This window comes from Heliconius melpomene, chromosome 17 (assembly GCF_056956725.1).
Source record: "Heliconius melpomene rosina isolate 202511_hmr_F chromosome 17, ASM5695672v1, whole genome shotgun sequence".
NCBI lineage: Eukaryota > Metazoa > Arthropoda > Insecta > Lepidoptera > Nymphalidae > Heliconius > Heliconius melpomene.
Window position 1 is genome coordinate 9,055,471 of NC_140405.1, and position 14,394 is coordinate 9,069,864.

At 32.0% G+C, this 14,394-nt stretch overlaps 1 long non-coding RNA gene across 2 annotated transcripts in view; it reads left to right on the plus strand.

Annotated features, from left to right (window-relative positions):
• Positions 1 to 14,394, plus strand: part of LOC146530182 (uncharacterized) — a 189,937-nt gene that overhangs the window by 52,181 nt on the left and 123,362 nt on the right. Inside the window, exon 2 of one of the 2 annotated variants that reach the window (XR_014878916.1) lies at positions 12,739 to 12,763. The exons of the other annotated variant lie outside the window; for it this stretch is intronic. This is a non-coding gene — a long non-coding RNA (uncharacterized LOC146530182). The remainder of the gene's footprint in view (positions 1 to 12,738; positions 12,764 to 14,394) is intronic. 2 annotated transcript variants of the gene reach the window in all.

The window sequence follows — 14,394 nt, forward strand, 5'->3', positions numbered from 1 at the left end:
ATATTGTACGGCGTTATGTACTGCTGGTATGTATAAGCTTTGTCTTAGGTGATGATGAAATTAATCTGGTGTGTGTTTGTATTGTCTTACTGAGGTTATTTTATGAAGACCTTCCTTCATCATGAGAAATAAGTTTGTGGACGTATAAACTCATTCTGTGATATAAATATAAATAAACAATGCACATATTTGATGCTAATTTTAGCTCGATTAAAGTTCTTGACCGATCGATATATGACCGTCGTTTTATAAGGGTTAAGTTTTGTCCGTTTGAGATGCGGAACCCTAAAAAGATCTGTATGTGAGATAAGGGTTATCTAGATTTAGATTCTTCTACATAAGCTAAAAACTGTAAATTGAAAACTTGTTTAGATTGGTTGTGTTTTGGTTTACACATCAATAAATTAAAGAAGTTATGTATTTATTTTTCGTAATAATAGAAATATATATATAAATCTACATTAATATTTTACCTTAACTCTGTGATAGCCTAAACAAATGTAACCTAATAAAAACTTAAGAAAGCACCCATCAAGAATAACACAAAAACTCATCACATTTCCATTTAAATCGAGTAAATTGTAAAATAATTGAACTACAATGAACTTATAGAGACGTGCGTTCAGTTAGTTTATTTGTAGAAATATGCAAATAAGTAAGAGCAACAATGGAATGATATTTTAGTGCGAGCTATCAGAATACAAATACTGGGTTTTCCGAATAAATATTCTCTGTGTAAACGCTCGGTAGTTTCTGTAGCGGCGGTGATCAAAGGGAAGTGATGAATTTTCATTATAATGTAAAATAGTTAGGCAATTGTTTCCCCAAATTTGATAATGGCAACACTGTTAATATTATTTACTTATGAAATATATTTAAATTGTTGTTTGTATAAATTTTAGTTTTTGTATATTTTTTGTTTGAAAATTAAGAAGTAGTATATTAAGTACATTTCGTATGGCTTAATTGAGGTCAATAAAAAAAAAGATTTAACTTATTATCTAGTGGGAATTAACTCTATAACAATCATTTGCACTCACCCTTGTGTTTAGTATCACGCCTTTTCCCGCATAGCAGGATAGACAGAGAGGAACTAGTGCAAAGTCGTTGCCTTCAAAATATTTTTAACAAAATGTATCTATCCTCTCCAAATGAGTGACGATTCGATCGTCTCTTCTCTCTCTCTCTCTTTAGAGTTGTCTCACTGCGCCATAACAGCCTCCATACTATTTCACTAATAATATATTTCCGACTATGTTAAATAAACTAGTGACTGTTTCATTTAATAGCAAACACATGTATAGACTTAAGTTATATGGCAGCCACAGTTTAAGCTAAAATGTTTTTTCCTTTATACAATTCCAACTTGTGCTACAATAAAATCTTCACTGTACGAGCACTGGCTAGTTGTAGCTCTGGTACTCTATTAATGTCTTCCTAAAAGACAAATGCTCGCTTTCTAAACAAAACTTATCTCGGTTAAAATTTTAGGTTTCTTTTTTTAATAATTTCTTTTTAACTTCCCGTTGTATTTCATATATAGTTTTTACGTATAGTGTCTGGAGACAATCTCTTCTTCGTTCGGTGTTAAGTGAAAATAATTCATCCTCATTTGATCTGTTGCCTGCCAACAAATTTTCTATGATCTAAAAGTATCAATATAAATTTTATATATAAATAAAATAAATAAATCGGCTTCACGCAGTATCCCGCATTCGACAGGGTAGGCAGGGAAAACAAAGTGCCAAGACAATCCGTTTCCCACTTTCCGCCGCATTTTTCTTGCCTTGCCTTAGTGCCACAACGAAGAAATGAAATTTTCATAAATAATAATTCATTACCTGGAATGGGAATCGAACCCGCAACCGTCGCTTAACAGCCAAACCCTTGTTGCTTCTACGCCACGACGACCTCACATAAATACATTCAATTTAATTAAATTTCGTTCATGTGGATTTGTATCCAGAACCTCAACGTTCAATTTTATCAACTGTGCCATAACAGCGTTTACAATACTCGTATATAAATATAGCGTTACCTAATATCGACGATAACTCTGTCCATTAAAACATAATAGTAAACAATCTAAAAGCAAGGCACATCACTGCGTGAGCGGTCCCGGGCAACAGAAGCGTATCGAATTCGCAATGTATCTGAGTGCCATTTGCGTAACGTTAGGTGTGGGATACTCACATTAATTGCACCATCTATTCACTGCTGGCTGCACCGCATTAACAACTCTACCTATAACATAGAAATAGGATAGGATAGTATAGTATAGGATAGGATAGGATGACGTAATGAACTGTTACGAGGGTTAATTTTATTCTTAATTGCTTTTCCAGAATATTACAGTGTTAAGTCTGTTCCATTTTCTGTTAAATTGTCGAGCTATTGCGTGTTAAATGGCGGAACTTAACGCCGCGCTTTTGCCTTTGTACCAGAGCGAAGAAATAAAAATATTAATAAGTAATTCATTCCCGCGATTGGGAATCGAATCCGCGACTTGTTTACATTCGTAGCTTATGTTATGTTTACGAGTTAGGAGTCCGAATCTGGTTACGTTTAACCTTTAAGTATGGACGTCGGGTCTCACAGACCCATCTAGGTCTACGAATTCTACAAATCGGCCACTTCTCGATGACCTCCGCCACTGAGTCGCTCAGTACCTTTCGTATTAATGACAAAATGAATGTAGATAGCAGTGGTTGTGTCTCTGGGTTCAAAACACGTGAGTATTTAACTTTCTAAACGGGGCCTGGGTCTGTCAGACCCGACGTCCATGTTTCCCATACATAATGATTTCAAAACTCCATATATTTTTATAATATTACAAAATGTACTTTAATATTTTAATTGTATTATTTGTATTCAAATGTTTTTATTGTTATATATCATATATTATTTTGCATTATTTGTTATATATTTTAGTAATATAAATATTATTTACCTAAAAAAGATTCAATTTTTTTAGTTTTTATGATAAAATGAAAAAAAATGATCGACCTAGCATGTGAGGGACAAATATATCGGTACTTTATAATCAACATCAAACAAAAGAATTGGACGACGACATTTTACATAGAAAATAGCACTTTATCAAATAAAAAGACGCGTTTCGTATACTAAACTACTCTAAGAATTGAGAATGACTTTGACTCGCGTTTCGCGATCTGATCTATCATTTATTGAACATGAAGCTAAAAAAATAGTTTTGGGTTCTTGAAAAACATGTATACTTTACCCCCATAAGATTTATAGAAAGACAACACATACTTATGTTGACTGCAATCGTCCTGTTAGCCAACAATGTTGAAAGCCATTGTGTATCGATGTTCAATTGTACCTTATCTTGAGGTGTTGTCAACATTTTTATTTTATACCATAAGATGTAATTTCTTTATTTTTTTTAATTGTTAGACTTTATATTTTGTTAAAAAAATATTTATTTTATTATCTGTCTTTTTTTTATAGTATTATTTTCTTAAGAGTCATCCCATGTGGCCAAAGACTGAAATTGTGACTTTAAGTTACTTAAATCGTTGTGATGCGTAAAGTTTAATAAAAAGCGATTTTATTTATATTGATTTTGTTTGATTAGAGGCTATTCATTTAAACTAAAACATAAAATTGTCTTCTTCCTTTATAAAACAGACGGAATATGACCAATAAATACACTGGTCTGACAGACCCGACGTCCATATGTGTGTTATAAAACAATCACGTCCATAGTTAAAGGTTAAATTGTTAAATGTTTTACTTTCCTAGAACCCGGATTCGCAAAGTATCATTCATTGTATTATTGTCAAAGACTTCTTCAGTATGAATATGAACTTACACCTTACTTGTTCTAGAGGTTCTAGCTTGTACAGAAGTTGTCCTCGTTACAAATATAAATTTTATGACTAATAAACACGTATATTATTAAAGAAATTACATTTTACTTCTGGAATTCCTTCACGCAACCACGAGTTTTTCACGCAATTTTTATATGAAACATTATCATGCTTATAATAATTAGAGATAGCGAGAACGTTTAAACCAATGAGTGTCGTCCTCACCATCTTAGATGTAGGACACTTGTATTAATTGGACTTCATATGCAATAGCAGTACTGCATTATGTTTGTGATACACACGTGAACTACGAATTTATTAAATCCTGTGGAAATTAATTTAAGTTTTGATATCTATTACATTTTTTATTAATTTCACGCTATATCCCGCTTATGGTAGGGTAGGCAGAAAATTTTTTTTGAGACATAACGTGTTGCGTGGAACTCAACGACGGTCTTTTGCCTTGCTACTAGAACGATTTAAAAAATAAACATAGAATATATTTATATGGACAAAATGAGTTTAAGCCCGCAATTATAGCGCTTGTCGAATCTTTATTTCCTCTGTAATTATATATAGTTTTAATAACACTATACTTATTAATTAATTTTTGACCTTCTAGCTCGTGTATCACATGCCTTGCCTCCGGCTATTATATGACGTCTGTGGAGCTTTTAATTTTATTCACAATTAAAATAAATTTTAATGTAGATACTAGCACTAGCTACGAAGTGTCGGTTATTATTGTTATTATAGTGATAATAGAAAACTAAGAGAATTTGGTGGTTTTAACTGAAAAGCGCTTTTTTAACTGTATAATTTTAATTTGCATAAATTCGACTGTTTTACTAACTAGTTAGTTTTTAAGCTGTTACAACATATAAAATACCAAATTCAAGCTTCGCTGAGTCAGAGTCGTTTTATCTGATGCCGCACTTGAACTCGCATTTTTGGCTTTAATACCAATTTTTGCCCCCCTTTTAAGGCTATTATTTTTTAATTTACATTAGTAGAATGTAAAGTTTTCAGATTTTTTCCTCAACAGGTAATACTAAAAATCACAGGACAGGTAATCATAATTCTAAGTCAATCGGAAGTACCCCAATAATTTTGATTCCCTTTATAGTGACGAAATACGCGTTTTTGTTATACAAATGGCCATATTTTCTTTTTAAGTGAACGTAGAAATAATTTTTTTTAAAGTAAATATAGAAACAGATTTTTTTAGGAAATTATGTATATGTATTAGTATGGTTTTAATTTCAACTTGATATCTCCAAACATTCCTGAGATAAAGGCCTTTGACAGACGGACAACATAGTGATCTTACAAGAGTTCCTTTTTGGTACAGAACCTTAAAAATATATATATTGTTTAAGTATACATTTCTTATAAAGTGTACAAATTAACATGATTTCGAGACAGAATGGCTAATAACATTTTTAAGGGCGACCCTTCTAAACCAATATCCCCAGTTTTATCTGGATTACCCGCTTTGTGTTTTTCAATTATTGTCGCATTGAATTTTACTGGCGATTGGAGACTCAGAACAGGGAACAAAATGAAAATGAAATGTATGTATTTTGAATTACCTTACAAAATAGTTAAATTGTAATTGTAATATACAGCTTTTGCTTACACTGATATTGTAGGGTATACTCGTATTGTTTTATTTCTTTACGCATAGTGCGAAACTTAATAGAGATTTTTTTTTATTATAGGTAATTTTAAAGGAATCACATTAGAAAATTTGTAGGCACTTGGAATAGCAATTAAAGATGAGAACGCTTTTACTATAAATAATAAAAAGAATATAAAACTCCCTACATCGTATTTGAATCCACTAAAATGGTTAACTACGTTCATCCAAATAATGACAGAAATACGGTACCACTTCCCTTTTCCCATCTGAGATATGTGAAAATTAATTAGTCCGTCGCTCGATGCGGGATTACAATAAATGAATGAGATTCCCTTAATTTTATCATGCCCTCTTTGGTTTTGTTGAAAAGTTATTTCCATGGATTCCATGATTGCGACGGCACGACACTGAAGCACCAATTAACTACGTATTGTTGTGACGGGCTTAATGAGTACGTTAAGTAAAACACAAGTGTTTGTACATATGTTCAATATACATTCAGTTTCGTTAACCCTTGAAAAAGTTTTCTGACTTAAAATTTTTTTCACGCATAGCAGGATAGGCAAGCGAACTTGTGAATTTAGTGTTAAGACACTCTATTATTACACTTTCATTCTCCAATTTCCACCGAACTATGGAGGCATACAATGTCGATTGGCGGATCTCAACGCCGCGCTTTGCCTCGGTACCAGAGCGAGGTTGGTTCCAATGGGAATCGAACCCACAACCTGTCGTTATCAGTCGCATGCTTGTCCCCTTGCGCCACTATTGGTCTCACTAAAACTTTGATTATTTAAATTTTTCTTCACTAAGACATTTTTTACTACTTTATCTTTTAATTGTTGTCCAAATCAAATTGTTTCATTTAAAATTAATCATTAAACACTATATATTCTTTACATATATTTATCAGACATGATTACCATCTGAGCTCGGATTCGAATTGACTGACCTCCCTAGTGGGGCAGACAGTTAACACGTGGCTAGACTAGTTATAATCACTATAAGTTTCTAAGTGCTCGTAACTTACAAGTACTGAGACATCGGTCTTTCTATGCACTTAACATTTACAATGCCTCTACATCAACATCTGGCTTGACTGAAAGCTGCTTAACATTAACAATTTTAATTATGTTTTTGTTTATATTGAATGTTTATTTATGTAATCCATTTGTTATAGTACATTTCAAAGGTAGAGTAAATATTATTACGTTCAGCTTCACATTGTATCCCACATATAGTATGGCCAGGAAGATCCAAGAGAAGCCAGGATAATTTAACTTATACACTTTCCTCGAAACTTTAAAATTAGATTTATAATCACATAATTTCTAAGTTTACAAGTTAGTTGCAAATTATCATTCATTCATTCATATAAATTTATTTTCTTATCATTTTTAAAGTGTTTTATTCTAAGCTTAGGAAAGCAAAATAAATATTTAAAAAAACTTAACGTAGCGGGATTTGAAACCGCATCTCTTAAACGGTTTCCAAAAGGCGCAGATTCAAATCCAATTATGTTAAAACTTTTATATGTTTTCTAAGATTTTCAGATAGATATACATACATATATGTGCTTACGTATAAAGATAAAAACGTCAATTCATATAACAAAGGCAATATTATCTCAAATCTTAATAGCACCAAATACACAAAGAGCAAGACGTACTTCTAACATTATTTAGAAATAAATCCCAGACATTATGTTAAAATAAATTCATTTTGAGGACGAAATAAATCCGTTCGTCGACTCTTACATTTTTTTAAATCAACGGCATTAAAGCTGTTATCTAAGGAGCTTCGAATTTGTTTCGTGAATAAAATGTGTGTAAGAAATTCTTACGTTCAACCATTAGATGGATTTCGTTTCGATTATTATAAAGATATCAAGAATTGTATTGGGAGTATAAAATAAGTTTTTAGCGCTCAAAGTGGAATGCCTTGTCATTTTACAAATTTTTTACTCTATATCCCATTTATGGCAGGGTAAGCAGAGTAAACTTAATGTCATAACACTTCGTTCCCTATTTTTGAAGTAATTGCGTATTGAGTGACTGTGTGGTAGTTCCCGGAGTGAGGTAGTCAAAATAGCTCCTTTCCCCGTGTGGGATATCGGTTGCATTACGACAGCCTTATTAGACTAGAAATTGTCTTTATTATAAGTATTTTTATATTTGTGACAAATACATTTTTAGTTTGATCAGATAAGGAGCGATGATGGATTTTGGATATTTTCTGCATAAAAGAATGTCCTGTTTTTTGTTTGTAACATTCTGTGCCATAATTTTTGTTATCAACATTATATTTTTAGCGAATATATTGTAAATTATAAACAAAACTATTATAATAATTTAGAATTTTACGTACGAACGTGAATCCATAGCGTTTTCTATGTACGAATAGATAAGAACCCATAAAATAAATTGAAGACGCAATACCAGCCATTTTAAGTGCCCAGGCCTACCTGATCTACCTTTAAACGGTGAATTATTTTTAAAAAGACTCTTTATATTCTAGAAACGGAAAATTTTAATATAACACGAAATTCTGGTCAAGTAATGGCCGTTTATAGTTTTATTTGAATACTAGTGGACCCGAACGCGGCTACGCCCGCCTGAACTATACGAATATTTATTAAATATATTTATGAAATTATTTACAGTGTTCAATAGAGAGATGCGTAAAGCAAGCTCATTTTGGGTGACGTTTTCTAACAAAAAACTTTGCAAATCGTTGCTTAGCAACGACGGTTGCTATTGACATGGCGGAATAAATTGTATGTAAAATTAATGAATATTTTAATATATTGGTATATATCGAAAATATTACAAATATGAGAAAAAAAAGTATCCTATGTTCATCCCGAAACCCTCAAGTATCTCTATATGAGTATTTTTTCACAATTAAATTAGCGGTTTGGGCCTGATTGCGTAAAAGACAGACAGACAGACAGACAGACAGAGTTACTTTCGAATTTATAATATAGGTATGGATATCAATTTCTTATTATCTCGTAGTTTTTACATTTGTATGAAATTGAGGCCTGCGCCGTGGCAGCGTGCCAGACGTGATGATTGCGGGTTCGATCCCAGTTGGAGAAATGGTTAATGAGGTTTGATCTGATATTATCGGGAAAAAGCGTAAAACTATCTATTTTAAATATTTTATTTAGCTTTACTTTACCGTTGTTAGAATTTATTAGAATAAAAATATATACATATACATATTTCATTACTAAAATCGATGATCAAATTCATTTGTCAAAAACATTTGACCCTTGCTATTGGTTCCTATCAATTGTCGATTAGCTGTCGTATGGAAGGACAATAGTAGTTCAATGGTCCTTGTTTACACGAACACTACAGCTATAGAGCCCTGCCATTGAAGGTGACAGCTGGCTGAAACAACTGTGTATAATTGAAACAGCAAGACAACTACGTTGTGGCGCAGTGGACTTGTTTGGTTTAACGTGGTGGTCGTGGCTTCACGTTTGGTTGACGCAATTTTATCTTTGTATTGCATTTCTTGCTAAGGACCTAATGTCAAGGAGAATCTTAATAGTTAAAATATGTAAAATAAATATTATTATCGATAAATCGCTTTTTTCAAAACAATGAAAATGACATGAAAAAAGCACGGATAATCAAAACGGTGCCACAAAAAAACGCAATTACATTTTTCTATATGGAATATTTCGCACATTGCGAGATTTGGGGAATAGTTGTTTTATTTTTATTTATATATCACTCTCACTATATATCACTTTTTGTCTACATGTAGATGATGTAGAGATGTAAATGTTTAAAATTAAGAAAAAACTCATGATTTAAATTCGTGGCCGTAGTGTCGCATTCGCACAGCATGTGAAAGGTAAACGCGACGATTACCACTCTACAAAATGATTTATTTACTACTTTTATTTCATAACTCTGGTAACAATACAAAGGGCGTAGAAATCGTTAGGGCAGCGGGGTCGCAGGTTCGTGACTAACTGAGTGTCTCAACACTACTTTCCTTTGAATACCTACTGAATATGTGACACAGTGTATGAAACTAAAATAAATAAATATAAAATAGTGTATTTACCATTTAGTATTTATTATTTATTCTATGGCAACCTTTCATCCGCAACACGGCAGCTACACCATCAATCATGCTGGAGTGACCACCTGTCGATCTCGCGCAATGTGTCTTCATCCGTTCGACGTTTACTAATCTCCTCCTAATCCAATATTACTATTCAACTGTGAAATTAAATGTCTTCATAGTACAGATATGAAATATATAATATTTTTGTTTTAATATGTATATATGAGGCCAGTCGTGACGTAAGGGCCCCAGCGTATGTGTTTGCTGTGAGTTCGATTCCCATTCGGGGAAATGATCTATTTAAATATTTTCATTTCTTCACTATGATGTCGAGGCAAAGGGTAGGGTTGAGTTCCACCACTCAACACGAAATGAATGAAATTAGCTTAGAACTAACAAGAAGAATAGGATAGGAGAAGAAGGATTTAGCTTAGCTGTTTTTATCTAATAGGCCTATGATCATCTGTTTTGACAACATTTAAATATTTTTTTTTACCAGTTAACTTAATTAAAAAGATAGCATAGTAAAACAAAACTTCAGAATAAAAAGTAATAAAATCCCAATTATTGTAACCAAACCCTAAAATCAGGGGACATTAATAACAATTAAAACTCGTAGTTGGCTGTTTAACCCATTACCCAATATAATGGGTTATTCTGACGTTTCTGACATATGACCTAAGTTTTACATAAGCCTCCAACTACGCAACCAACTAATCTTCATTTATACTGTAATTCATTAAAACTGTCTAAAGATTTATTTCATATATGCTCTTAGACCGTTGTGGCACGGCACAGCGAGTGACTGTAAATCCGACTGTTGTGAGATCGATTATCACTTGAGGGAATTAATTATTTTGATGTTCTCGCTATGATATGAAGACAAACTGTAGCGTTTAGTTTCGCAACTAAACGCTACGTTAAACGTTTCTCAGTAATTGGGTCGTAGCGGACAAACGAAGCTAAATAAAAAATATAATTTCAAAAGAAACCTAAAAAAATATTTAAAAAATTTGACTTCTGGCTTAGAAGTTATCTATATTCTATATATCTATATATATAAAAGAACTTGTCCTCACTGACTGAGGTAAGACGCACGTACAGCCCTAACCGCTGATGGTAGAAACGTGAAATTTGGAAAGATGTTTACTTTCGTAATCTGGACATCCACTAAGAAGGGATTTTGAAAAATTTTAACCCTAAAGGGGTGAAATAGGGGTTGAAAGTTAGTATGGAAAAAAAATTAAATCGGCACCGATTCTTATAAAATTTGAAATTCAGACTCTTAAAAGTATTTAATTGAACACGTGTTCAATCGTTTTCTAGAATTATCCCCCTAAGGGTGCAAATAAGGGGTTGAAAGTTTGTATAGGTTTTTTTTAAATCGTCACCAATTTTTATAAAATTTGAAATTCAGACTCTTAAACGTATATAATTAAACACATGTTTCATGGTTTTTCTAGAATTCACCCCCTAAGGGTACAAATAAGGGGTTGAAAATTTGTATAGGTTTTTTTTAAATCGTCACCAATTTTTATAAAATTTGAAATTCAGACTCTTAAACGTATATAATTAAACGCACGTTTCATGGTTTTCTAGAATTCACCCCCTAAGGTTGCAAATAAGGGGTTGAAAGTTTGTATGGGAAAATTCTTAAATCGCCGCCGATTTTCATAAAATTTGATATTTAGACTATTAAAAATATTTAATTGAACATATGTTTCATGGTTTTCTAGAATTCACCCTTAAATACGCAAGCGAAGCTGGGCGCGTCCGCTAGTAGACAATATTCTTAAAGTGTTATTTGTTACTACTTTACATTTTCACTTGGGGAAAATATATCCATAGCATTTATTGTACTTCACAATTTCCACTTTTAACTACAAGCTCATTAGTGTAAAACGTGTTTACAATATTTTACAAGAATTCAATGTTTTCATTCGAATAGATATTCAAGCAACGCTCCTCATAAAATGTATGTATTATGAAAACACGACAAGTGCCTTTTCTACTTTAAAATAAACGACGATTTGTTTTGAATTTCAATGAAATCTCTTCGGATTACAATGAACCCAGAAATTTTGTGTTCGTTTCGCGTGAAATATTTAACGTTAAATATTGTTTATAGTAAGGATATTGAAGTTTTTCTTTTATTAAATGAAGCATTTGTCTAAAGAAACCTTATAATTATATAACAATACTAGATTAAAAATTAAATAAATTAACCTTATTATTAAGCCGGATAAACAGAGGGAACCTAGGGTTAAGATATTCTATTCCTCACTTTTTTTCGCCTTAATTTTCCAGACTGTATGCTGAGAGGTAGAATTCAATGGCGCGAGGATATGAAAAGAAATTATTCTTTCTAGTGGGAATCGATCTCACAACCATCTCGTTCACAGTTATATATGTCGCTGCGCTATTACGGAATTTAATAATATATGTCAAACACTCATTATTTAGAAGGAAAGTCTCTGGCTGTGAGCCCCAAATATCAGTGGATGCCAATTCAAATCTGCCTAAGTTTTTTATCCATATTTAATAGCTTTTCTTTTTTAAGTCACTGGTAAATTCTGTAAACAATAAGTCAACCTCAAACAATATTTGCTCTAAAAAAACAGTGATAAATAATGTCTATGTAACGGTGTTGCTATTATGTGAGGAAAAATAAAATTTCATTTTCATCAAAAATATAGGTACAACATCGCATCGTTTGTATTGAAAGTAATATATTTATAGTGGCGTTTCAATTTTTATTAAAAAATACGTTATGGCAGTTTGATTGACCCAAAATATTTTTACAAGTATTTTTTTTTTATTTTTATTTTGTGCATGTAATACATGTTTTTGAAGGATTATATAAAGAAGGCAATTTAAAAATCGTTATTTCTAAATTTTATCCCTCTATACCACACATAGCAAGGTAGAAAGAGGAAATAAAACTTTTCCATTCCTCATTTTCCACCAAATGTGGAGGCATTGCGTATTGTGTACTGGAACTTAACGCCACGTTTGCCTCGTTACCAAAGCGAGGAAATTTAATTTTCCATTTTCCCGTTTCATTTTTCATTTTTCCGTTGCATTTACAGTCACACCTTGTGCCTTGATGCTACGATGTTATCATAGTTGTTATATATTTCTTCATTAATTTTTCATAACTACTTGTTTCAGATTCCTTCAATCGTGCAATAAAAAGGTAAAAGATAAAATATCTTTCCTATATGTCACAAATTTGTCCAATATGATAGATGTTAACAGAAAATTCAGTGTACACTTACGTGACGTCGTTTATCAAGCGATTAGATGAAGTGTGATAATCGAAATGTCATATTTTCTATACTATTTTTTATTATTAAGCTTTAATTCTTCCTTTATATAGCAAAGGAGGACAGAAAGGCTATTTGTTATCTCCGTCATCACGAACCGATCAATTTTCGAAATATTACGTGTAAAGTGGCATAACTCAACGCCTAACTTAGTACTAAAGCCAGGAAATGAAAATAATTAATTTCCCTAAGGTGGAATCGAACCCGCACACACGCATACATAGCTGTGTTACGTGATATATACAAAAGGGGTGTGCGCATTTATATTTAAAATAATTTAATATTTAAATTTGGTCGAAAACTGTATAAAGAACTCTTAGTTATTACTAAGACTGTTGTTTAAGTATACACGCCTATATTATATGTGTGTTTGCCGACGTGAAGGTTATAGATTCGATTCCCACTTGAAGATATATATTTTAAATGAAAGCTGATTTCTCTGTCCATGTCTAATGATGATTAAGATTGATGACCTAAGATGAGATTATTATTATACAAATATTGTAATTTGTAATTGTAACGGAATTTTCTGCTTTTCTAAAATGTACACAAGCAATTATTATAAAGTTAAATATTATAAAACGAAAATTCGTTTCACTCAATAAAATGTAATTTGCTAGGAAGGAAGGAATCCACATTTTCTATAATAAAGCGGTAATCTAGTCCGTGCCTGGCATCGCGTGGGTACGCAGTCGACCCAGTTTCTAGTATCACGATTTAATTACAACTGAAAATTAATCTTACGCTTTGTAAGAAACATATTTAAAGAACTATATTTTTGGATAAAATTTTAATGAACTGTGTAAAAATATTAATATGTAGAAATATTTGTTTTCGCTTTAATTTTCAATGTAAATAAGTTAGAACAACGGAAATTCCACAAACGTAAAAAAATATTAATATTATTCGATTCCCACTCGGGATATTAATTTTTCATTTCCTTACTTTGGTAGCAAGACAAAACACGGCGTTGAGGTCCACCACTCAACAAGCAATGTCTCGAAAATTGGGCAGAAAGTGGATATCGGTAAATCCGTGACTGTGATATCATCTTATCCACGATCATCAATTAGTAATATTTTTTTGTTGAAAAAACACTTTTGTTTTTAAGGGACTAAGAAAGTTTCAGTCAAAGCTTGAGATGCTCATAAATCTATTATACTATATTGTAAGTAAACATTAGCAAAAGTCAAAAATATTCCAATATTTTAAACACCAAAAGTTTTATCAAAGTGGAGTAGGTCATATCTAAATTACCTAAGTCTAGACTCCGATATGAACGCTTGGCCTTGAGCCAAGTTAAAATGACAAATCATTTAATTTCCCCACAAATTTTGGCAACTGCATTTTGTATGTTTACTTACTTACATTTAAAATATACCCACATATAATAATATTGTCAATTTTTTGGTATTGATGCAGCTATCGCCTAAGCTGAGTCCAACATTTACTAGATCAGTATGAAAATAATTTATTTTCCCGAGTGGAGATCGAACCCCCA